At 38.7% G+C, this 27,262-nt stretch overlaps 1 protein-coding gene across 1 annotated transcript in view; it reads left to right on the forward strand.

Moving 5' to 3' along the window:
• The window catches only part of mfrn (mitoferrin), a 67,102-nt gene that overhangs the window by 8,263 nt on the left and 31,577 nt on the right, over positions 1–27,262 (forward strand). The window contains exon 2 of the mRNA XM_065230534.1: positions 6,569–6,697. The gene's annotated coding sequence lies outside the window, so the exon portion shown is untranslated. The remainder of the gene's footprint in view (positions 1–6,568; positions 6,698–27,262) is intronic.

Raw genomic sequence — 27,262 nt, forward strand, 5'->3', positions numbered from 1 at the left:
TGTTTGGAAATATGTTGACACCTGAGTACTGCGAACTCAGCCGATTTTATTTTTCAAGTGAGCTAGAAAACATCTTGAAAATCTTCCGAAGTTTCAAAATGTTTTGCTAAAACAGATCACGAAATTGTATATACATGCTGTCAAATGAACTCTTGGCTCCTCCTCCTCTGCTCCAGAAATAACGTAAACATGGTGATGGTAGTGAACCTGCCCACAAAGCTCACATGACTCTTATAAAGTTTGATTACATTCTTGTTTCAGCAACCCAGTTTTGGCATTATTAATATCAAATAAAAACACTTTTTCGAGCATCACGCTCGATGATTTACATTATCCGCCTACTAAGGTTGATGTTTCGACAGTTTCATAATTATAATTCTTAATTTGTTTTCTGTAGGTGGCAACACCTTTACTTGTGGTTCAAACAGTAACTACCTACGTGACTTCTGAGCTCTTTTGAATGTTTGGCTCCCGTTTGACAGTTTGACTCGGCTCCCAGATGACAAGCATTTTGAGTTAGTTCGCAGTACTCAGGCTGACACTAGTCGTCATTACAGTCATACCTCGATATAACGTAACTTTTTTTAAGTCTAAAAATTGAAAAATATCAACTCACAATCGATTATTAACGGTACAAATCCATTTAAAATTATTTTATTATTTAGAGAGAGAGAGAGAGAGAGAGAGAGAGAGAGAGATAGAGAGAGAGAGAGAGAGAGAGAGAGAGAGAGAGAGAGAGAGTAGCCAGCTCAATGACGGATGGTTTGTTTTCTTTTTCTTCTTTTTGTCTAGTACTACACTATATTTGTTTTGATTCGCTATGAAAGTTTGACACACAACATGAGGGGTTCGTGGAATTTCCTATGTTTCGAGGGGTGCATCGATTAGCTTGGGACCGAAGATAGTACCAGAGCTGAGTCAAAAAGTTGAGCACGTTTCTTCGGGACCTTCTGGTCTTAGAGTTACCTCTATGCTCGTAGGTAGTTAAACAAGGACCGAAACATTTGTGAGCAAATGCCTCCAATAAACCAGAAGTAGTAGTAACATTACGTTTATTTCCATTGACTATGCTTTTGACGTATGGCTGTCTTTCTTTACTATATTGGGGATCACATTACGAAATAGGAAATGGGCAAATGGGAGGCATGTAACGAAAAGTTTATAAATGGAGAAATAAACCAATACTGGGAAATATTTCATTCGACGGAGAATACATCCAGTGATTTCTATATAGGGGTACACTTTGCGAAAACCCAAAATGGAACATGTAACAAAATTATGAAAGATTTTGAACAGTTATAACTCTGTCCATATCGGATGGATTTTAATTCTAAACAAGCCAATCGATTGGAAAGTCATCTACAAATCTGTTAAAATGAACACTTTATCAATTGTCACTATTGTCACTATTGAAAATTTCACGAATGTGCAATTGTTGCTATCATAATTTAAATTATCACCGATTGCCTGCGAAAAGCGCTTTTCCTAACAGATTTAAAAATTGATTTCACTCCGGTCTTGCCAAACGATGTTTATTCAATCACTGCGTGTGGTGAGCGTTGGTGTTCGGTCGCCAGCTTTATCTGTATTGAACACCCTAATAGTAGCTCAGCATTACTCCACCATTACGACAAAACGTTTCTTTTCAGGACCACCATAAATTTGTTTAAGAGTATTTTCTGGACATTTCTCAAGGTCATTAATCGGATATCAGTTCCCATAAGTTTCAATCTAACATACCATGTATTTTTAAGACAATTTACAAAAGGTCTCTATTGAAAATTGCACGAATGTGCAACTGTTGCGATGGCGATCAAAATTATCACCGATTGCCTGCATAAAGCGCTTTCCTTAAGACAGATTTAAAAATCGAATTCCCTCCTGTCTCGCCGAACGGTGTTTACTCAATCACCGAGCGTGGTGAATGGTGGTGTCCGATCGTCATCAGCAGCAGCAGTGCTTTCGGCGCGTGGCGTTTTCCAGTACATAATGAAAGGCTGTCCGCAAGCAGCTAGCTATCAAGGGTGCCCACAAGAGCCCTGGATTCACAGAGAAAGAGGTAGAAGCCGCACCACTACTGATCGGATTCAGTTGCGCATCGTGAGCCGCTGTGGGCCATCTATGCCAAGTGCGTCAACCTCGTTCCAAACAACATACAGCTCGTCAGCTTCATCAGTGTTGAACACCCTAATAGTAGCTCAGCATTACTCAGTCATCACGACAAAACGGTCCTTTTCTGGACCACCATAAATTTGTTAAAAAGCTCCTTCTGCAGTTAACAAATAACATTTTTCATATAAGACCACGTAGTCCTACGTCACCATTTCGTACAACCCCATAGGGCTGTCCCTTGTAGTTTTTTGATGTATGTGTAGTACAAATAGTGAAAATAGAACAATTGAACAATTAAGAAATTTAACAAATAAAATATGAATACGTCGCGTACTAATCAGAATCGCGAACGGATGGGATGAAGCTATATTCTCTAGCACGGACATCACAAACTAACACTTCTTCCTTGTGTGGCACGTTTCATTAGGCACCTAAGGCTTCTACTAAAAAAAAATGCACCATTTTTATCCGTGTGTAACTTTTTTATCCGTGGGTAAAAATTGATGAAAATCTGTGGTTATTGAGATGTCGTCGAAACAAGAAGAAAATCGCCGGATAATTTTGCGCGTCGTCATGGAAAATCCGACTGCGACCATGAGATGGATCGGAAGACAACTGGGAATCACCCATACAACTGTATCTCGGGTGGTAAAATCGTTTAAGGAGTCCCAGACGACCGAGCGGCGGGCTGAAAGTGGAAGAAAATCGAAGAAAGCTGACCCTGTGAAGGCCCGCAAGGTGTTGGATTATTTCAAGCGTAATCCGAACCTTTCGATTCGCGACGCGGCTCTGAAGGCAAAGTGTTCCGCCTGGTTCGGTCAGCAAACCATGAAACGAGCTGGGCTTCGTGTATTCAACCGGCGTGATTAACAAAACACGGCGGCCAAATCCCGCGCAAGGAAGCTGTATCGAGAGTGGTTAACGAAACCGATGTGTGTGGTTATGGATGACGAATCCTACATCAAGGCAGACGCAAAGCAGATACCGGGGCTGGAGTTCTACGTTACTAAATCACGGTTTGATGTTCCGGAAGACATAAGGAAGAAGAAAGTGGACAAATTCGCCAAAAAATACTTGCTCTGGCAGGCCATATGCCAATGCGGTAAACTGAGTAAACCGTACATCACAATGGGTACCATCAACAGCGAAATTTACCGCACCGAGTGCCTCCAGAAGCGTCTGTTGCCCTTCCTGCGGTCCCACGGAGGCGAGACATTATTTTGGCCGGACCTGGCATCATGCCATTACGCGCGATCGACGTTGGATTGGTACAGAGACAATAACGTTGTTTTTGTACCAAAAACCGCCAACCCCTCAAATTCACCAGAGATTCGTCCGGTGGAAAGATTTTGGGCCATAATGAAGGCCAAAGTTCGAAAATCGTCCAAGGTGATTAAGAACGAGTTGAAGAAAGAATGGATGAAAGTGACCAAAAAGGTCGGCTCCACCATTGCACAAAATGTAACGAGGGATCTTAAGGGAAAGGTGCGGGCTTTCAGCGATGCAAAGGAAATTGAATAAAGTAATTATGCCGAAACATAATCCATATGTATTAGTTCGTTCCCTGAAAGTTTCAGGGAACACTTTTGTCTGGTGCATTTTTTTCGAGTACTGGCCTTAGATTCACCTCAATCCAATGCATGAATTTGTATATTGTGTGGTAAGCACGATAATACTCTATGCCCAAGGAGGCCGAGAAAATTTTCAACCCGAAAGATTCCCACGATCGGACAGGGATTCGAACCCACCGCCTCTGGCTTGGTAATATGTACCGTGCCTTTACTGACTAGGCTATGAGACCCCGGTAGAAAACTCATCGGTAATCTTAAAACAATGCAGCGGTTGTACTTTTTTTTTCCTTCATTTGTTTTCCGTCGATCTTGTTTTCCGTACTGAATACCAGTGTACCGACGCCAGGGAGCCAGCTCCCACACCTGGACCCTACCCTATTGACCCATCAACTCATGGACCCGGGACCAACGGCTTTACTTCCCTTCCGAAGGAAGGCCTGATTAGAGATGTTATGACTCAGAAATACCCCACAGGCACCGACTGACATTGAATCCCAGGCCTTTTGGAGTGAGAGGCAATCACGTTTACTACTACACCACCGGTGCCGCAGTTGATTTACTGTTGGTATCGATTCCATTTTCACACCATTTGAAATATTTAAAGAGTTTTAAGGATATAGATTTTATACAACTAAAAGAACTAAGCACAAAAACAAGTGTACCGACCAATCGCGGTCCTACATCAACCTTCTGTTCGTGCCCCTAGGCACAGACTCTAGTACTTTTTTTTCATTTTCATATCTTTCGTGTAAGCTTTGGGAACTTATCTAATAAAATTGGGGAAAATTATATAAGAAAGGTTTTGTAAACCTGTTAGAACACTAGAAAAAAATTGGGTCATCTTTGGGTTACGATAAACAATTATCGATTTAAAAAAAAAAATTTTTGCTTCGATATAACGAAACGTTGCTTTATATCGAGGTACGACTGTATATAATTCATAGTTGATTTAGTGAGGCAGCCGATAAGGAGAATCGTTGAGATCAACTTTTACAATTTAATAAATCTTAGGATCAAGTAGGGTGTTCTTAACAATCAAGCATCTAACTATTGACAGTCATGAAGTGATACTTCAATACAAGCACTCTTGGTCGCTCGTTGTGAATGTACGTACCTACCATCCTTTTGTTTAGAGTTGTTTACCCAAAGTACACTCGGTGAGCAGCCGCGTCAGCACATCGCCAATTTCCCCTGGATAGGAACCACGACAAACAAGCACACGACAATTAGCAATTAAAACCACACACGAGCTCAAGTTCAAGTGTGAAGAGTTAAATAGCCTTGCACTCTTTTGTTAACGCAAGTTGAAATTCGAAAGTGCACCTCTGCCCCTCACAACTGGATTCCGGCTGTGTACGACAGCTCCTGTTCAGGGTTGCCAGATATATTTTTTTACAAATAAATCAGGATTCTTCGGGATGGCGTTCAGGGCCTACCGTAGAACCCCATTTGTTTGAATAGCTAAAATCGCAATTAATCGGCGGTCATATCGAATTTGTTTAACTGACGCGTAACGCCATTGGGCACCTCTGTAGGGGTAACAGGTAAGCAGATTCTAAATGAGCGCCTACTAACAGGGTTCTCCGGTACGTGTTTTAAAGAAAAGTCTTAAATACATGTCGCCAATTTTGGAAGTGGTCAGCGGGGGTTGGGCATCAATTATAATAAATCATGATATATGGCATCCCTGTTCCTATCTCGTAAGCTTAGCGGGCAGCAGGGTCAGAAGAAAGTTGAGAAATTCTTAATTGCTAATTCAACGAGAATATTGCACCGCACTCTCGTAGAAGTCGAACAACAGCTGATAACAGTGGAGCTGTGGGTGCTGAAGCATCATAATACATACTGTGGTGGTGATGAAGAGTGCATCTATTCAAGAATGTTTTGCTATGACCGGTCGCCATTTTTTTTCGAGGTTGATGTTTTCTCGAAAAAAAATGGCGACCGGTCATAGCAAAACATTCTTGAATAGATGCACTCTTCATCACCATCACAGTATTATGATGATTCAGCACCCACAGCTCCACTGTTATCAGCTGTTGTTCGACTTCTGCGAGAGTGCGGTTCAATATTATCGTTGTATTAGCAATTAAGAATTTCTCGATAAAAAACAAATTTTCCCACTCACGTGTTGGTCGCTTTGAACGATGAATTGGCAGAAAATAACGGTCACATTTCCGAGAATTCCAAACAGCCTTGCGATTTATGTCTTTATCAGCTGTCAAGTGGTTCGCCGTGTGTTGTTGATATGACGCTGTTTGCTGTTGGTTGGTACCTACTTTCGTATCAGTGCGCAGAGATTCAACTGCGAAAGCTGTATCATTACTATTTTTCGAACCGGCTGCGCAAATGTTTACAAATTCTGAAGTGCAACGTCTCGTGATGACTGCAACTTACTGGCATTGTTGTGTGGTCAGCTCAAACTAACGGCGACTATTATTACACTTGATTAATATCCCCCCATTGGGGTTGATGACGGTTTTTGATGGTGGTCATGATCATTTCACTCTGATTTGTGCAATCAAGGCAAATCATCGATTCAGAACTTCTTCAACTGGCTTTGCGAAGAAGGTATTGATTTGCTTCGTCATTTCCTTCCTATTCAAGTTGAAACGCCCAGCGCAAAAGTTAAACGTGCAACGGCAGAATAGTTGGTGTAATGCAAATTCCAAGTCGATCGAGTGGTGGTTAGTAGATACTAGAATAAATGTCGATTTGTGTTTCCTTAAAAAAATATTCCCTTCACCGATACGCATAACTGCCCCATGTTCTATATAAACCTTATGGGCTGCGGGCCACTTATGCGATTAACGGCAGCGAACAGCTCGCAAATGACTAACGTTTTATTATATTTATGGTCTTCCTTTTTTTCTGATTTCTTCCAGATCGTTTGCAACAACTAGCACGTTCTGGGGAATCCCAGTTTCGTTCATTTGGTGGCTTGCTAGCTAGGCAGAATTCGGTTTTAAGTGGAGTTTCAGGATTTACTTCGGATTTCTCGAATTCCTTCATTGGTAAGTAAATTATTACGCTACTTATTTGTCATTGTTCATAACCTGTAAATTTAGGCTCAATCGAATAAACTTAACAGAGCCAAGTTATCATTTGCGTTATACATTATTAATGCAGGGTTGTTACGACAACGCGGATTTCACGGTTTTCGCGGATTTGCTTATTAGATTTGTTCAATAAAATTTGAATTTTGTATTAATTTTTTTAAACATACTAATATACCAACAATTAGTTAAACATTAAACATATTCAAAAAATGAATAAACTACCATGAGCCTGTTTATTTTCATTGCCAGGGTAATTTATTCTCAGGGCCAGGGCAGTTAAATAGTTCCACCACTTCAAAAACGACAAAGCAGCTTGCTTTTTAAGCTCTGACTGATGTTGAGTTGGTAACTTAGTACATCAAGTTGATATTACTGCTACCGGATATCAAAAAGCAGGTTCTTTTTGTGATAGGATCAGCAGAAGAGACGGAAAATTTGCTGAAGTTTCTTGAGACGAATGAGTTTATTCTTTTCGACATATATGATAGGATTCATTCATTTTTGGTCACTATGATGTCAAGAGTTTACAGTCCAGGAAAAATAACAGAAGCTGTCAGGAACAAAAACTAAAAGAAGACAATTTTCTTTAGGATTCAGAAGTTATTGTTTTCAAATACATACTTGATGCTGCTGGACATCAATTCAAATCATCTCAATTCAATAAGAATGTTAAAGAACACACGAAATCTTTTGTGTCGTATTTGTTTGCCCAAGATGTTCCCAATGAATTTGTTCGATTTATCAGTAACTTCAAGGTTCGCAGGATCATTAATAAGGACTCCATCAAGGAAATCGTCCGTTTAGTCAAAAATAATTGATTTCAAATGAGTCAAATCTAAGATACACGAATAACTCGTACATGCAAGTGTGAAATTGGTAGGTCAAACGTTTGATTCAGATTGTGATTTGGAAATTCTGGATCCTCTATTTAGAGATGGAAGTTTCTCAGAACTCAGCACATTGTTTAACATTGTAACATGCGTATCGCATTCCAATGCAGAAGTAGAAATGAAGTTTTCACTATCCAAGCATGCATTTTTTGATAATGATGTAACCAAATTTGTTGTTTCGAAGGACTTAATTTTGAATGCCAAGTTCGCGAGGAAATCTTACGAAACTAAGTGTAGGTATTATAAGTAGGACAGATTAAAAATTAAAAATATTATATATATATATAGCCATCCGACACTAAGCAGGAACAAAAGAAAGAAGCTCAGAAAAAGAAGAAAAAATAAAGGAAGTTAGTCAGACACCACATTAAAAGGCAAGAAGAAGAGATTGGAAAGAAAAGAAAGGCAAAAGAAGATATTTTTAATTTGATGGAAAAAGAACTCAGAACAATGACATCAGAAACATCATTCCTAAAAGTTCTGTTGAGGCAAAAGATAACATTGAGCAGGACGAAAAATCAGAAAAGTTGGCTAAAATTAATGCTAATGAATATTATTAGTGTTTTGATGCATACATTCAATAAAATAAGTGCTTGTTATATCATTGACAAAAAATTAACGTTTATCACTGACAGAAGTCTCCTTTACTTTATTTGTTGTCCTCCTGCAATCCTATATCTTAGGTTATTTCTTGATTTCGTCTGAACCTGGGCGCAAGTCATATTTCGGTCGACTTACGCTATTTTGATATAAAGTCCGCGCGGATTTAATTTAGAATTTCTCGTAACAACCCTGTTGATGTCTTAAATCTAAAATTAAAGGATTTGAACCGATTACTCGTGGTCTTCTGGAGGTTAGTGGATGACAATTTTATGGATTTGTAGAGGGAGAAGAAGATTTGGAATGTAATTTACTTCATCCTATCAACGTTATAACAACTCTGTAATTATACAATTATTACAGAAATAAATAAACAAAAAATACACACACACACACACACACACACACACACACACACACACACACACACACACACAAACTAAACACAAGATTAATCAAACTTACAATCTAAGGTTAATCAAACTTACAATCTAGGGTTAATATTCTTCAAGAAAACATATATGAGTTTCATAAACTCCACATCGCGTCTACCCAAAATATCCTGAACTGGAACATTAGGTTGTCTACCTCGAGCCCGAAGGGAATCGTGCAGCTCAGATCTGACTCCACGATGCTCAGCACAAGACCAAATTATGTGATCTGCGTCCTGGTAACCTTGTCCACATTCACAGAGATTGCTGTCCCCCAGCCCAACACGTAACAAGTGAGCGTTTAACGAGTAGTGATTGGACATGAGGCGAGACATCATACGAATGAAGTCTCGACTCACATCCAACCCCTTGAACCAATGACTCTTCGACACCTTACGGATGATCGAATGTAGCCATCGTCCCAAACTCCCTTCACTCCATTTATTCTGCCAGCTGGCGAGTGACTGTTGATGATGCATGAGCGTGATTGACCGCCCACGGTTATTGCCAGACCAGCTGTAATGACACAGAGAACCAATAGACGATGCTTGGGACTAGCAATCATCCTCAATGTGTAAAAACTGGTGATCTCAAACTAGGCAATACCAGCGCCGGCCGCACCCGAACACAGGTCAAGAAAGGAAGTGGTAGGAATGTGTTGAGGTGACACTCGCTTTGATGGAAGCCGAGAACACCTCTGCACTTCCACGAGGAATCACTGGGATATTGGGTAATTGGGTTGGGTTTACAGTAGGGTTCGTTTTGGTAAACGATAAGCTTAATTGATGTCCTAACAAGTAACAATCATATAACGCGAAGGAGCTTGGGATTGAACCCACGATCTTCTGCTCAATAAGCAAAAACGTTTGCCACTAGGCAGACGAGCTCCTTTTTAATCATCGAGTTGCATCGAGTTAACAAATAAAACGATTGACGAATCTTGAATGTGGATGGGCTTGAGATTAGACTCATGATGTTCTGCTCAGTAAGCAAAACCGGTTGCTCTAAGGCCACCGAGCCCCTCATATCACATTATAGCGTTACTCAAGTTTTTATAACTATTCAAACCCGGCACCGACAACAACGAAAAGTTTTACAAAATATACGATAGACAAGCGATCTTACCATACATTTTCAATATGAAAGGACCTGAGACCGCGTTTTTTCTGCGCAGTAATCAAGCCACTGCAACCGACGATCTTTGAAATCCTAAAACTAAAAACTACGAACGAGTACTTAGGCCGTCATTAAGATCCACTTTCACGCGACGTTCAATGTTAAAAAAATACGCGATAATTCATATTTTCAGCGGTTGATGGTTAATTTTGAATATACTAACGGTACTGCCTACGGTGACTACGACGGCGATTACGACAATGACAACAGTGAATTTGTAACTTACCATTTGTCTATGATATAATACGTTTGCCCGGCACCTACACTGGTTCTCAATGTCCGATATATGTCACTGATTGCAAAAATATCTAATAGACGAGTAACTGTTGATGATAAATGAAGAAACATTCATCGTAGGCCATTTGTCGATCGTAAATATCGCCTTCCACGTTTGCAAGCGAGTCCGCCTTCTCATTGCCCGGAATCGAGCAATGAGATGGGACCCATGCAAAGTGATGACAAAAGATCTTAAAGATAAAGCACTTAGAAGCGCTCGTATTTTCATGAGCAAATACGAGGAGTGCTTTACCCTGTAAACTTTATAAAACATCATAAAATTGCACTAAATTATAAAAAGTCTGCAACCTTCACGGAAATTTGCGAACCTATGCGAAGTCCGCAAATTTCTGGGAAAATGTGTGAACTTCAAAAGTATTCTGCCAATTTCAGTAAAGTCGGTGAGCTTCAGGAAAATGATTTTCAGATAATTTCAAATAGGGGAAAAGTTGGCTTCGGCAATACCTTTACCTATTATCGTCAGGGGGGGTGAACAACGTTCTTGAGAGCTCAATTTTGGCATGTGGATACATTGTGTTTCAGAGCAACTTTTGGCCAAATTTGAGTGCTCTAGGACTTTGTTTACCCCCCTGACGATAATAGGTTAAGGTATTGCCGAAGCCAACTTTTCCCCTAACTTCTGGAAACTTTCGAAAATTTCAGAAAAATTTCAAGAACTCCAGGAAAATTCTGCGAATTTCAGGAAAAATCAGCAAAACTTCAGAAAAATCTGAGAACTTCAGAGAAGTCTGTGAATTTCAAGTAAGTCTACGAACTTCAGGAAAATTTTATATAATTTGAAAAAATATATGTGAATTGCTGGAAAATTCTGCGAATTTCAAACATATTCTGTCACCTTCAGTAAAGGCGGCGAACTTCATGAAAATTCTGAGAACTTCAGTAAAGTCTGCTTCCGCCAGGAAAATACAGGATCAACCTGAGGTCTTGAAAAAAAATTCTTAGGACTTCCGGGAGGCCTAGGATCATCTGTTGGTTTTTTTAAATAATTTCTGATCAAAATGTGCTCAACTTTTTGACTCAGCTCTGGTACTATCTTCGGTCCCAAGCTAATCGATGCACCCCTCGAAACATAGAAAAATCCACTAACCCCTCATTTTATCTGTCAAACTTTCATAGCGAATCAAAACAAACATACTGTAGTACTAGAATTTCAACTAGAATGGGATACGTTAATCGTTTGCTTGGGGCCAATAGGCTAGTCAAGTAGTGAGCCAATTTAAAATCGTTAGTTTCGAATTGATTGTTGGTATTACTGATCTCGGTAGTCTCATACAATTTAATTATTCGGTGTAGTTTAAGAATGTTTGAAAATTAATGAAAATCTTTAATAGAATTGTGAGCTTGTATGTGCTCAAATAAATTATTTTAATTGCTTAAACAAAGAACATAGTCTTATCCAGCTGCATATGTATTGCATAAACATTACAGATGCACTACTGTAAAAACTGTCAAAATTCTACGAATTTACACGCCAGTGTTCGCGAGATTCTGCTTGGCGATCTGAATTTTGATGATTTTGGGCAGCCCCTGTGTTGAAGTGGGATCCAAAGGGACGGTTTACATCTTTAAGTAGAGCTTTACATTGTTGTTTGTTACAAAATTCATGCACCTAGTGGATTTGCAAGTTTCTGGGTTGTGCTGTTGTTAGTTCGGTCCAACAACCTCTGAAAATGGTTTGGAGCGTCTTGTGCAAATGCAAGAATGGCAAAAAATTAAGAGGAATATTTCTGAATACTTGTAGTTCTAGTTCCTCATTGAATTTTTGATTGATTAAAAATTGAACTCAAGGTCACATGGACTAAACTCTCTAATTTTGTGAAAGCACAACTCTGGATATCAAATTTTCGATTATGCTGATGGAAAGAAAATGGGGGGCAATCCCAAATACCCAACAATCCTGCTTAATTAAGATTATTATCCGACTAATAATGTGCCGAAGCCCTATGTTAGTCGAATTTTAGCTTTATATCTTAGTTAAATCAATCCAAATCAGCGGGCTCCCAAGTAGCAATTTGGGTTTTGTGAGGGCTCTGTAGACCATGATTTAGACTTGTAGAGTGCTTTGAAACCTCAATAAAACTTGCAATGTTACTTGGGCTGAGATGTGCAATATGTTCTTGTGAACGATTTCCCGCCGGAGATATCCCGCACGATTAAGCGTTTGGTTAAGCGTGTTATCCATAAGAAATGTCTAACGGATATGGGATGGACATTTAAGTGTGCACGGGGAATATATTTTATAACGGGGGATTAAAGACAAGTGTTTCATATGCAAAAAAAAATCTCTGGAAAGTCCAGAAACAGTCAGGAAAATAACTAATAAGGTTGAGGAAATTTACGTGTCAAGGATAGGAAATAAGGGGATCGTGAACTCGATGAACACTTTCTGGCAATCAAGCTAGTGATGAAAATGCATGTTGTTGCGATTAAACCGATCGTTTTATGATAACTTTACCTTTAAGTTCTTGTAGAAGATTGATATAAAAAAGAATTGTAGTTTCATTCACACATCATTATCAATCAAAGTAACACCCCGGTTACTGCTTTAACTGATTACCTGGCTCATAACATGTCTTATACCTGTAAATTTAGACAAATGTGAAGGATTTTCTATGCCTGAAATTTTTCTGAAAAACGACTGAAAAATCAAGGAATTTAGTTTTCTTCTGGAAGTTCCTGAAATGTACTTGAAGTTTTGGAACTGTCATGAAGTTCTCCAATCTTCATCAAGTTCACGAAATTTTCTTGAAGTTTATGGAACTGCCCTGACGTACTCAGAACTTAGCCTTTTTTTTATCTAGTTCGTCTATTTTGAAGGCTCAATCGCGTTAGCTTTACGGAGCCGATAATTAATTGTTCATTGTTTGTAAATAAATTCACTTATTAATATATCTAGTAAGAGTTGCACCGATTCAGAACTTACCCTTAAAGATCTTTAAACTTCCCCAAAGTTCTGAACTTCCTGTAGTCTTTGGAACTTCCCTGAAGGGCTTGAAACTTCTCTAAATATTTTGAATATTCTTGTTCTTGGTATATGTTATGTCCAGTACTTCCGGAATAACATAATCTCAAGTGGTTGTAACAAGTCTGACTCGGAATCAATCGTCAGGTGACAAATATTTAATTGAAATGTTACTCTGATTGTATTGCGTGTCCAATGATTGCTGGGATCCAACATTTCGCCCCTTAAGGTTTCATCATCCAATAGGGCTTGAACCGGGCCGGAAGTTGGATCATACGTCGACCTCATTCTAGGATTGGTGTAGCCATTTGGACTGGTTCTTCTACTTCAATTGTCGTTGGTTCCTGTTCATCTTCGGATTCCTTATTATCGGGAACTGTAGGATCCTCTTGAGGTATATCGTAAGTTGGAACCACTATTGGAGTTGATAGTCCGAAGCCATCGAATAATATCGAATAATAATGTCGGATGAACTGTTGGTCTGCTTTCTAGAACACGAGTCTTCAGCTGGTTGGCGTGCGACCGTATTAGACGTATTGATCTTTACGGAACACATTGTAGGTTTGTGGTCCGAATATCTTCTTGAGGGTTTCGACTGTGTCAGTGAACTTCCTCAGGAGTAGTCTTCTAGGTTCTTGGCATCCGAATCAATGAGATCTCCGTACCGGTTGTAATACTGCCGACTAGGATTGAACCCAGGCCCTTTGGAGTGAGAGGCAGTCACATCACCGGCGCCGCTCTGGATGCGCACGTGATTACGGATAATGTCATCAATAAAAATAATAATATTGAAACACTCTCACCACGTTAAAAGGTGACGTGAAGACATATGAAGATATTTTTTAGATCTTGTTCATGATCGGGAAGTTCTATATAATTTCAGGGCACATTTTTGAAGCCTCATGGCCTTGGAATAGTTGTAGAAATTACGTACAAATGCGTTTGTGGAACTTCGCGGAAAACCACCGAGAAACGTAGAAGTACAGGAAACTTTGTTTTGCAAATTTCGTAGCGTAAAACTTCTTATAAGTGTAAGGAATTTTGAAAAAGTTTCGGGAATTTTGTATAAGATCTAAAGATAGTTCTATAAACTTCTAGGATTTCCGGGATTCTCGCTTCAGTATAGGGTACTTTGTTGCAGATTGTCAGAGATCTTAATTCGAAAAAGATCCATAAACTTCTTGGGGGTTTTGAGAACTTCGTAAAATTTCAAGGAACTTGCCAGATGTTTAAGAATATTTGTAGATGATAGGTGCCTTTCAAAAAGTGCAAAGCTGTTCAGAGATCTTCGTAGAATTAAGAGAGATTAACAAAATATGGAATTTGGAATAAATTCAGGGAACTTCGCAGAAGTTGAGGAAATTTAGGAAAACTTAAGGGAGTTTTGTAGATGTTCAGGAAACGTTGCATAAGTTACAGGATATTCTTTCAGACACCCTTCCTAAACAGCAGGAAATGTTCAAAAGATCTCCATATAGACAAAGATATTAGTAAAGTTCTCTGGATATTTTTCCAAGACTTTAGGTTGATCAAGTTCTGATGATCTCCAGCTGTTTGAAAATTCAATGTTCTTTCAAGGCTGTAGGTTGTTAAGGAAGTACCGTAATTCGGGGTGAAATTGATCATAAACCGTTGCACTTTTAACTGTCACGTATAACATGGTTAATACGACGCCGGTGGTGTAGTGGTAAGCGTGATTACCTATCACCCCAGCAGGCCTGGGTTCAATCCCAGTCGGCGCCGCCGGGATTTTCTGAGGCATAAAATCTCTGATCACGCTTTCCTTCGGAAGGGAAGTAAAGCCGTTAGTCCCCGGTTCATGAGTTGATGGGTCGATAGGTAGGGTCCAGGTGTGGGAGCTGCCTCCCTGGCGTCGGTAGCTTTGGTGCTCAGCACGGAAAACAAGATCGACGGAAAAACAAAACCTGGGTTGGTGATAGATATAAAAAAAAATCTTAAAAGTATATCATCATGATACTCCAATGATTGCCGTGATGTGTTTTTTTCTAAAAAAAAATGTATAAATCTCAATTTTATAGAACTGACGTTAAGTAGCAACAATATCAACATCCAAACAAACGATCATAGGACTGCAACGATTGATGTCATTACCATTCAAGTATCATATTTTACTAAACTATGTGTCAATGAATTCGAATTACTTAATAAATTGCGGTCAAATGTTTCAAATATCAAGAAATCCAGATTCTTTCGCAAAATTACCAGTGATTTTGAATGAAATTGCCTACATTTAGGCGCAACTGTGCATTTACGACAGCTTTTTATGGCGTTTTTGCTGAAAACATTTTTCACGCAAGGTTTTTAGCATCTGAATCGGAATCAGGGAACCCACATTTAATAAGAACAATTACTAGAAATGCACTGGGAAGTCATTTGAGGGGTTGATCAATTTCGCCCATATCGATATATTCAAATTTAAGATTTCAAAAATTTCCTAAAAATTAACAAAACATCCAATATTGTAAGAAATAATGCAGGACGAAGCTATTAGTTTTTCAATTTAGTTTATTTTAGAAATTTATTTATTTACGTTAAAAAGTGATCAATTGATCCCAGGATTACGGTATTCAAAAGTTTTCCAGCAAATTGAATCTGATGGAATCTTGAATTATGGATCTAGATTTTATGGACATGTTTGAACATTCTCTATAGGGAAGATCCGTACCTTGGTGATTTAGCTATATTGTCAAGAATTAGCACTCCAGTAACTGAATTACATGTTAACGAAGAGATGAAAGTTTCTACATATAGGGGAATTGGCTCTGATGTTGGCCTATGGATCTAAGGTTGGGCCCATCGCTATTTATCAATTTTATCTACACACTTAGAAATAACTATTTTTACACGAGACGTAATCCATCTTTGACGTAAATTATGGAACGTAAACAGACATGTCATGTAAAATTAAGTGTTCGTAAACCGAAGCATACGCAACTCGACGAAAAGTACGCTTGATTGAATTGATTTTCTCGTTTCTTTCAACAGATTCTCATGTCATTTTGGCCGCTTGCATGTGTCGGTCTCAGGGCACGGAAATTTACATTACTTTTCTGTAGTGTGTAGATGAACGCGTCATTGGGACGGTACTAATAGATATTTTTGATCGCTGTTGAAAATTTAGTCGATTGAAGAATTTATGTATGGGCCCAAATTAGGGGCATTTAGGCCGACATTACATCCATTTTCCCTACCTAAGATGTATATATTTTTTTTTATTTTCGACGAATTTTATGCCCGGAATTCAGGTGCAGGATAGTTTGAATGGCTTAGCACATAAGGCTTCAATATTTTTCGAATTTTTTTAATCTTAATCTTGAACATGTTTAAGTCCTAAATGTATGAAATTTATTCTGTGTGCATTTTTAAAATTCAAACTCCTAGGGTTTAATTTTGGATCGTATGTCTGAGATTTAACTGATGATGAATTACCTAACTCTGTGCATTTTCTTAAGTTTGAGATGCTTAAATTAATGACATCCGGACGCTATGTGATTTCATTAAAAAAAGGATGAACAAAGGATCATTGCTTGTTTAAATTCAGTAAAAAAGGCTCCCTCAATCGAGGTCCCCAATTATTGCTATGAAATAAATATAATCAAATTTAATGTTTTACCATTTAAGCCTAAATGTTATATTATTGGTCACAGAAAAAATGTAGCCAAAAACAAGCATCTTCGCGAGTTTTTAACCGTAGTTTAACAACTAAAAAAAAAATCAGCAGGCCCCCCTAGGCCCTCTCCAGATAAATTTTCTAGCTACGCCAATGGGGGTTAGACGGACCACTTTTGACGGGGGTAAAAGCGTCACCCTTCTTTATTGCGAAATGGCTTCGATTGAAACTGGAATGATGTTTTTTTTTCAGATCAAGTGTTAAGTGACATTGATTTCTCTTATCCTTAACCAAGAATAAAAACCTGGATTTATCGATCTATGGTGAGATGTGACCATTCTTATTAATTTACATTCACATAATAAAATTAATTTTTTGCACCCGGTTGGTATCCGGAACATGTGAGTGGTCAACCATGCTCAAATTAACCACCAATGACAATTTTTTAGAGTTCTCATGTGATTTGACGTGTCGCATGATGGATTTCGAGTTAATATGATTTTGACCACTTCCCCGGGGGTACCCGGCACATGTCAGGTTGTAGAAAATGAGGCCATGGGCACACAATATGACTTCTATTGATCATATTTTGTAATTCTCATGCGATTTTGTGTGTGTATCGTTTTAGATCATTTCTAGATCTGAGCTCACAGGACTTATGGTCACTGGAACCTGTTCCGGCCATATCTGTGGAATCAGGTGACCGATTCCAAAGATATTCACTTATGATCTATGTGGCATGGGGTGCTTGTTGCGTCTAATTTTGAGCTACTAAATTTATTGCTTATGGTGGAAATCTTACCCCGTCTTCCCCTAATATTAACGGTTAACATTAAATTTTTGATTAACAATGCCCACCACTGATTTTACCCCCTATGTTCATTTGAGATCCAGTTTCCCTATTCGTGGTAGAACTACCAGTTCCTGAAATACAACTAACCAAATATTTTAGCTGAAATGTTTGCTCATTTGATATAAAGATATGGATCTACTATCGAGCTTACTGCACCCAAAGACAATGCAAAACAAAATAGAAAAGTTACTTCACTTAGTAACAAAAACGGTGCCATCACAGCTGTTCTTGCTAGTTTCGATTGGTCCGTCGATGATACTTTTTTTTTCGTGATTATGGTCTGTCCGCAACCTCGCCGCTGTCCGCAACCTCTATAGCCTTTCGATATTCCTAAATATAGTTAAACAAGAAACTATACACGCTTCAACACCCCACGTAATAGTTATACGTAAACCCCTAAATTAGGCATAACTTAGAAGCCAACTTTGAAGTTATCCATTCAATAGGATACAATTTTCCCACAGTCTATTAGCTTATCCTAAAAATAAATCTCATCCATATTTAATCAATATCCTTTCCCTTTGACGTCCGACAGACATAATAAACATGAAATCATCAACGAAACGCACATTTACCGGAGCTAATCTATCCATAAAGCTCTACAGTTTATCATCCAGCTACAAATGCCACGCCTAGTTCTGACTCTGAGCATGTTCCTCCACCACGGCTCGGCTAGTTTTGGACGGCTTATAGTGACCACGAAACGAATTCAAAAGAGCATATTATGAATGGTGTACAATTGCTTCAATCCTACATTCTACAAAAGCAAACAAGATGGCGACCGAACCGTATGTTGCACGGTGCGAAATTCACACACTTCGTAGATGCTAGCAGACGCGGCAGCAGCAGCAGCAACAACGGGTCCCGGTGGAAGAAAGTCGAAGATATCGATTTTTTTACTCCGTTCGAATCACCACAGTAGCACGTGTTATGTGTGAAATGAAGGTTTTCTGTGTGAGAAAGAGAAAGAGAAAAAGAGAGAGAGAGAGAGGTTTCTTTTGGAGTTATCACGTTATCTACGTTACGCATTGTGTTACTGCTATCTACGCATTTGTTCGACATTTGCGGTTGACTTTAACCTTGCTAATTAGTTTTTTACTGCAGGTAAAATCATGGGTTTGTACTTTGTACTTTGTTTTGACTACAACCCTGCGATCGTTGCGTGACAAACGGAGCCTTTTGTGATGTATTACTATCAATTTGCTTTTATTACGTCAACCTCCTGTGTGATAGACAGCATATATTTAGATGTTTACATATTATGGTCTTTTGTCTATCCGTTGCCTCTGGTAACGAGACGATTTACATTGTCCCATGTCTGCTGTTAGTTAAATATTGATATCCTGTGAAAAGGGGAATAGCGTGCTACACCCGTCGTTTCAATGTCTTCTCATTTGTCTCCTCCTCAGCTAGACTAGTCCGTTCTTGTGACGTCACCAACCGCCGCGAAACCGGAGCAATTTCTCGCCGTGTCCCGCGCGATGGAACATGGCATTCATTCATCCCGTAGTTGATGCCCTTGATTCTTGGTGGTTGGGCTCACTGACTGGTGCGAACCCCGACCCGACGACACCCGAGCGAAAATCGATAAGTCATTGTCGCGTGTGAAGCCGGTGTGTGCGGCGCGACGCGACGAGGCGGTTACGATAAAGCAAGCTTCCTTCTGATGTGTTCTGGTGGCATCCTAACCAACACAGCGTCCTCCTGCTGTTTCCCCGCCGTCTCTCTGGGTCGATGCTAGAACATGACCCCACCCAACCCAACTCGATGAAGGACGGGTTGAACTGATATGGATTTTGTTCGCGATGCGTCCATGACTGAACTAAAGACCTTACCTTGTGCACCACACAGCCTTGTCATGTCGGGTTGTGGTGGTTACAGTGTTTTTTTTTTCTCGTGCCGTTGTGTATGTGCGACGGTGTGAGGGAATATTTGGTAGAAGCACGTGCGCCGATTCGGTCACGATGCACTCTCTTCGAGAAACGGGTCGGTGTTGGTGTTTTAGATGCAATTGTGGACTAGTGATGCCCGAAAAAAGTACGTTCAAATTTATACTGAAAACGAATCTTACTCAGAGAATGAGTTATTTTTACTCATTCATGTAGATAAGTTTCTAAAAGCGTATGTCACTCAGCACTGCGATTCGTTTTCAGTGTATAGAATGCCACCAGGCACGGATGCCAGATTTGAAGACATATCTTAATTTTGAAAGCATAGAGCATTTCGAGAAAACCACTGGCATTTTTAGATATAAAAAAAAACCCCTTTTAACAAATTTCTTTTTTGAATAATTCTATTAGCTTTAAAACAGATTAAAAACCGATTTGTACCTTCCTTAAAAGTTGTCCTAGCTCTCTATTCTAATATCTATATGCAATCTTCACACTGCCGTACTCTAACGGAACTATCAACTCTATACTTTCATCTACTCCATCTATCGTATAAAAATTACCACTACAGTCTGTTATTTGAAATTAGCATCTTCAACTATTTAATTATAGTTAATAGTGTAATTTCTTACAGGTAAAAACCCTCTGCACTGCCAACACTGGTGATCAGCCATGGTAAAAACACCGAACCATTTTGCACGGGTTGCAGTTTTACCTACAAACACACCACCAAGAGCATTGAGTTTTACACTCCGTACCAGTGCTCGATAGCAAACATCAAACGTAGCGAACAAGACTCGCGTAACATTTGAAAAGGCTCTATCCTCGTTGATCGATTATCTTCATCGACTTTCTGCTCTTTGGTTTACCACGGCTATATAAACGAATTTCTCGCTAAGCTCGCAGTACAGTTCGACAGAAGATGATGTTAGCTTGCGCCTGCAACAATACACTGAATGGGAAATTCATTTGCAGTGAAGAGTGAAAAACTATGAAAAACCAAATCGGGTGTTTTGCCCGGAGTGCATTTGTCCCCTGTTTTACCCTACATGAATGTTTACATCTGGGCTGGTGAACCAATGGGGTTTGTGCGAATGTTCTAGCGCTAGTGTACTATCTAACCAGCAAGAATTTCAGTTGCTCCTGAAATCTCATGCTGGTAGACGCTGATGCTCTGTTTACATTATGCTGGTTACTTTTTTGCGCAGCGCTCGCAAATCCGCACAGATGTAAACACCCCATAAAGCTGTATTTATATATAGTCAGTATAATGGATCAACTGAAATTCGTGCTAGTCAGTTGAGCTAATGAACCATATATACAAACACCCCATATATCTCGACTATGATTTAATCAGTTGAGCTGTGTTTTTTTTTAGATAAGTTATCATTATTAGATTGACTCTAATCGCATTGAAACAATCAGCTCAAGAAATGCCAGCAGGTGGACGGCAACACCAACACGCTTTTTTGTATTTTTAATAATCCTGGTGGATGATCCCTTGAGCTCATAAGATTCATAAGATGGCGTTATGCTTTTTAGCTAAATCAAAATCGAAATGAATTTCATTCCTTCTGGTAACTAATCGTTTCTTTCTTTTGAGCAACTACAAGCACCAGCACCAAACTCAAATCGCATTTTTCACTAAATATAATATTATTTTATTTTATTACCTTCGTTAATTTTGAATGGACTTCTGATGTTCAGACGTTCTGAATTCTGATGGCTCGCTAGAAAGGATGTTAGTTTTTCTTTCTTATTGTTTAATTAACCACGTCGTACGGGGACGAATCATGATTTTACGGGATTTAGAAAAATAAAAACATTTAGAGAATGGTTGGAAAAATTTAATGGGAACTATTAGGAGAATTGTGGATGCATTTTAGGGAGAAATTCAAAAGAATTCTGAAAAGAACTCCAAGAACATTTGGGCTAGAATTTCAAGATAGACATAAGGATAATTGTAATCCTAATTAATTGAATGAAATCCTAGTATGTTCTAATGACAATTTCAAGGTAGTTTTGAGTAGAATTCCAGGATAATTCTGAAAATTACTCGATAATTCTAGAAGAATTCTAAGGAGTATTCCAGAGCAATTAAAAAGAGAGCTCCTAAAGGTCACAATACTCTATAGAATAGGAAAAGATAATTCAAGGGAGTGATCTAAATGAATTAAAAGGAGCGTTTCAATGGAATTCTGTGGAGTATTTTAACGCAATTCCTAAATGACTTGCAATTGAACTTAAAAAGCAGAATTCCATGAGAATTTCTGGGAACAATTCAAAGAATTCCTGAGCATAAATCAAAAATAATTATTTATATGATTTGAGTAGTAGCTATACCGAAGATCCGAGAGATGTCGCCCCTGCAGTGGTAGGAAAATCAGTTTTGCAGTATGGATAATATCAGAAAATCCACGATTTGTGACTAAACATGCTTTCACAGAAGGAAACAAATAAACGAGTGTTTACCTTATCACCATAGTAATGTACTCGTGCAATTTTTGTACATCTAAATCTGCTCATAAAGACGATAATGAATAAAAACTGAAAATTTTGATGCATTTCCAAATGGTTTCCTACCAATTCCCATACATTCGAAAGTGACTGGCCCTCTGTGGATGATGTTAAAAACAACAAAACATGATTAATTCAAGAATCAATTCCGTTGAAGTTTTGGGAGGATACCTATAAAACGCTGAGAAAAATTTCATGCGAATTTTTAGGAGAATTCTATGGGGAATCCAAATAGTTTGTAGACAATTTTTAGAGATAATGGAATACTAGAGAAAGTACTGAGACTACAAAGTTCGCTGCGATTTTATAATTTTATTTGGTCGATCAGACCAACTCAAAGTTTAGTCGAGTTTTCCGGGCAAAAGCCGTGGCAAACCAGGAAAAACTTCTCGAGTATGAGGAAAATCCTTGAAAATTTTACTCAGTCTAGGAGTACACAATAGACTAAGTGAAACCTCGATCGATTTTCCTAATACTCGAGATTTTTTCCCAGTGTTCACTCGGCTGTCGACAAAAGCAGGTCACTCTCGATGTGTGCCACGCGATTGTCTGTGTCTGTCGGCAACAACCATTGTGTGTTCTTCCTCATTGTTCTTCATCAGCAGTTCTTTCGGTCGATGCGTCGTCGACTTTGGAAAGTAACCGTTTCGGGATGAGTGTGCGAGTGCTGACCACGTTTTACGTCCATTGCTGCAATGGACGCGCTCTGACCCTCGAAGCGGCTCCAGTTCTGATGGAGGAGGCTTTTTGGATAGCGGAAGATAAAGTGTTTATTGTGTTGTACCTTTTGACTATAGTTTTAAGATGTATTGTATAGTGACCAAAAATCCTCGGCTCTGTAAAGTTAATTCGTTTGAGCCTTATCAAATAAATTAATAAACAATGAGATTTTTTCCTGGAAATACTCCGAAAACTGGCTTTTGAGTAAATCCACTCAACTCGACTCAATTTTGAAACGGTCTGATCGGCCGTGTACGTTTCTCGTTCTGCAAAGCTACACGAAGTTTCGTGAACTTGCTTGAAATTCCCTGAAATATTTTAAAGCCCATCAAACTTCAACAAAGTACCCTGGAATTAAAAGAGAATCCTCGAACTTTTGTGAAGAGCTCTCTCTCTCTCTCTAATTAAACAATTTTTCCTTAACGATGCTCATCATACTTGTAAAAAGTTCTCATATCCGCTAAGTTTCCTGATTTGTTTTTCAGAAGCTCTCCAAATTTCCCACAATTGCTACGAAGATTCCTGATTTTTTATGATATTCCCTGAACCTCCACAAGAAGTTCCTGAAGATTTACGAATCTCCCTGATGTTAGGGAAGTATCCCTGAACTTCAACGCAGTTCCCCGATTGGCTACAAAATTCACTAAATTTATCTAATTTTTCCTAAATTCCTACAAAGTTCGACAACTTCTATAATATTCCGCTGAACTTCAACAAAATTTGCGGAGCTTCTGCAAAATTCGGTATGCTTCTATGAAGTTCAACGAAGTTCACTAAACTTCTACAAAATTTGCTACACATCTAGGAAAGTTTCCTGATATTCTACGCAGAATCCATAAATGGCTGATTTTAAAAAGCAAATTAGTCGTGTTGTCGGTCGTTTTTGGGTTTATACGAAGCTTGTGCTTAAAGTAAAATATTAAAGATGCCGAATTATGAAAAAAAGATGCATGAGAAAAACCAAAAACTACCATGAAATTCTTATTAGAATTACCGTGGAATTCGGCTCAGAATTATCATGACATTATTGTTAAAACTATTAGTAAACTCTTCTCGTAATACCTTGGAATTCCCTTGAATTCCTTTGAAACTATCCTATTCGATCACTGTAAAATTCTTCCCAAAATTGTAATTTAACTCTAGTCAAAACTCACCTCAGAAATCCTTTGGAATTCTCTTCAGGAATTCCTTGAAATTCTCCTCAGCTGAGGAAAATTTTCCAAGCACTTCCTTTTATTTTTTCCATTTGTTATTTTAACTAATCTCAATGCGATTCCTTTGGTATTTTTTCTCGAAACTTCCTTGTTCCTCTAAAATTCTGTTTATAATTCTTCAATCCAGAATTTCCTGGAAAGTTCATTGAAGTTCTCCTCACAACTCCCTTGGAATTATGCTGGCGAGAAATCCTGTTAGGGGCGGAGCTTAGAAAGTGTTTTTTGTTCCGGGTATGAAAAAAGGAAGGACTTACAATTCGAATCTAAAAGCGATCAATACAGGTTACGGTTCGGTTGTTTCAGTGCTAGGTACTAAATTCTGAAATCTGTGAAAGGGAAATCACAATTTTTCCACCACAGATAAACTCTTATTTTCTTATGCTAATGATGGATGTACGTCCACAAAGCGCACGAAATCTATAAAAAGCAATATTTTGTAAAAAAAAACATTGCACAGTCGGTTTAAAATAGGTGTAAAATTTTGCTTAAAATAGGTGTAAAATTGTGCACTTCATCCAACAAAGCCCTACCTTAAACTAAGCAATTGCGGATGTGAGCTTTTGATCACGAGAAATCGACGGTTGAAGTAATTTTTTTACAAAAACAGTTCCACCGTTTTAAAATATTGATGTAAAGATGATTAAAATTCTATGAAATAAGCTTATTCCAGTGAAACAAAATAGGTCCAGGATGGTGATTTAGCATGAACATGATTGACCACCCACGGTTGCTTCTCTGTTATTGCCAGATCAGCTGTAATTACACAGAGAACCAATAGACGATGCTTGGGGCTAGCAATCATCCTCAATGTGTAAAAACGGGTGATCTCAAACTAGGCAATACCAGCGCCGGCTGCGCCCGAACGCACGTCAATAAAGGAATGGGTAGGAATGTGTTGACGTGACACTCGCTTTGATCGACGCAGTGCTGCACAATTTCGACAATACACGGTGATACTCAAAATTCTGCTTTGGTCACTCGTTTGAGCTAACATTCATCGTCAAGGCAAACCATGTCAATTGTCAGTGGCATTTTTGTCAGTGACGAACATGTGCTGATTTGTTTATTAGCTAAATTTTAAATGAAATTAAATGGCTTGAGGAAAACAATTACATGGACCCATTAAAGTGAACAAGCATCTACGTCCTGAACAGCTTGGATAACAATAATGTGACTCAGAATGCAAGAAATTACCCTTTCTGTTACCAGGTGAGTCTTTGTCATTGACGAAAAAATGAATGAGATTTTGACAAAGATTTTTTTGAGGATCAAGTCTATCATTGACTATGTGAAAAACAATTGTGTCAATATCGCGCAAAAGTCTGTCAATGACAATGACAAATCTCAGCACTGGATCGACGCCGAGAAATCCTCTGCACTTCCACGAGGAGTCACTGGGATGTTGGGTAAGAGGATATGGTTTGCAGCAGGATTCGTTTTGGTAAACGATAAGCTGAATTGATGTCCTAACGATCATATAGCGCGAATGAGGTTGGGATTGAATTCACGGTCTTCTGCTCAATAAGCAAAAACGTTTGCCACTAAGCAAACGAGCTCCTTTTTATTAATCGAGTTGCTGTTATTACCATGTAGTCATATTAACAAATAAAACGATTGACGTATCTTGAATGTGGATAGGCCTGATATTAAACTCATGATGTTCTACTCAGTAAGCAAAAGCGGTCGCTCTAAGGTCACCGAGCCCCTTATATCACATCATACCGTTAGGTCCAGGATCGTAATTTAGCAAGACAAAAGTGATAGTGCTTTTGTCTAAAGTTTTGGACATTCGGTGTCTCCGGTAAACTTTTTGTTTTGCTTAAAAAGCTCCTTCTGGCTTCCTTCTGTAATTGATATTGAAAAATTAACTTTCTTGTTTTGCAAAATAGAGACACATGGTCTTGGGCGAAGTTGTAGCTGAGATGATTTGAAGCTCATTTGTTGGATAAAAACATTTCTTAAAACTGTCTCATTTTAGGGATTTTTTTTTTAAATTGAAGGTGTTTTTGAAAATTTATATTTAACTGAAAAAAAAAAAGCTATAACATCTATCTAAAGGCGACTTTTTTGGGCAATTTTTAATTTAAAGGTTAGAGTTTAAGGATACGATTTTTCAGAAACGCCCTATGCCACTGTTGAAAAATAGTTCTAAAATGAGAACGTTAACGGATAGAAATGTGTTTTCTTCAACAACAAGGTAGCTTGAAACCATCTCAGCTACATCTTTTCCCAAGATCTTGTGTCTGTATTTTCCAAAATAATAAAGTTGGCAATAAATTTGAGGACCACCCTGATTTAAAAAACGGCCAGAATACGACGTCATTAGGCCACAACATGGATATGAAATCATTTCAATATCATTTCCACCCTAGTTTCCACCACACATTTTTTTTTCGATTGAATTTCACTGATTTTTCACATTTGACGATACACTCAACACTTCTAGTAGAGGAACCATAAAGATTTCACTCGCGATGATATAAATTACTGGACCGGGAGCACAAGCGAAGAAAAAAAAAACAAACAACGCAGATAGCGACATCTCTTCTGTTGCTTGCAAACATCATGAATCACGTTTTCTTTCTCCCGTAAAGTCTGTTGTAAGAACTACCATTAAGGTTCTGAACCATATAACGGATTTTTGTTAACTTTAGGTTAAAATTTGACACATGGAAAGTTATCGATTAACCCTGCTATTCGAGCGTGGTTATTTCTGACCGACAAGAAGTTAATTTTTGACAACCGTGGCTGAGTTCTGCTCGAAAACCGATCGATCGGTAGCACAGGGATTTTCGAACATAAGAAATAACTTTCGAAATGTTACTTTTTTAACCACGAGTTAAATTTAACTCGGCAAATGGTTCACAGTCTTAATTTTTCCTAAGTGACATATAAAGAGGTTACAAGAAATCGGTTTGATCATCCCTAGCCCATCATACACAAGCAGCATTTTTCGGAGAACAAGAATTCATGAATGAATCAGTCGGAAGAAGATTCCCCAACCGATTGGTTATCCGGTTATTTGCCTTTCCTCGGTCCACCGACTTCTGTGTTGTGCATTGTCAGTGACGAACTACACTATCTTCTTTGCTTTCGTCTTCATCGTCACCATCATCAACGGCTTCTATGGATCTCAAGGTCAGTTTTGGCAGCGCTTCTCTTATAACGGACTGCGGGGAGCGTTAGGAATTACATGAAACGTATGATTTGCATTTTTCGTACATTCCTGCCGAGTCGGGGTTTGGCAGAAAATCGTCGTCAGCATGACGAGAGATTCTTTAAATATGCTCAAATCCGAAGCAGATGATCATTTTTAAAGTCTCCTTTAAGCTGAAATAGT

This window comes from Ochlerotatus camptorhynchus, unplaced genomic scaffold, assembly GCF_037179485.1.
Source record: "Ochlerotatus camptorhynchus isolate MF236.1 unplaced genomic scaffold, CSIRO-AGI_Acam_v1.1 ptg000330l, whole genome shotgun sequence".
NCBI classification, from domain to species: Eukaryota; Metazoa; Arthropoda; class Insecta; order Diptera; family Culicidae; genus Ochlerotatus; species Ochlerotatus camptorhynchus.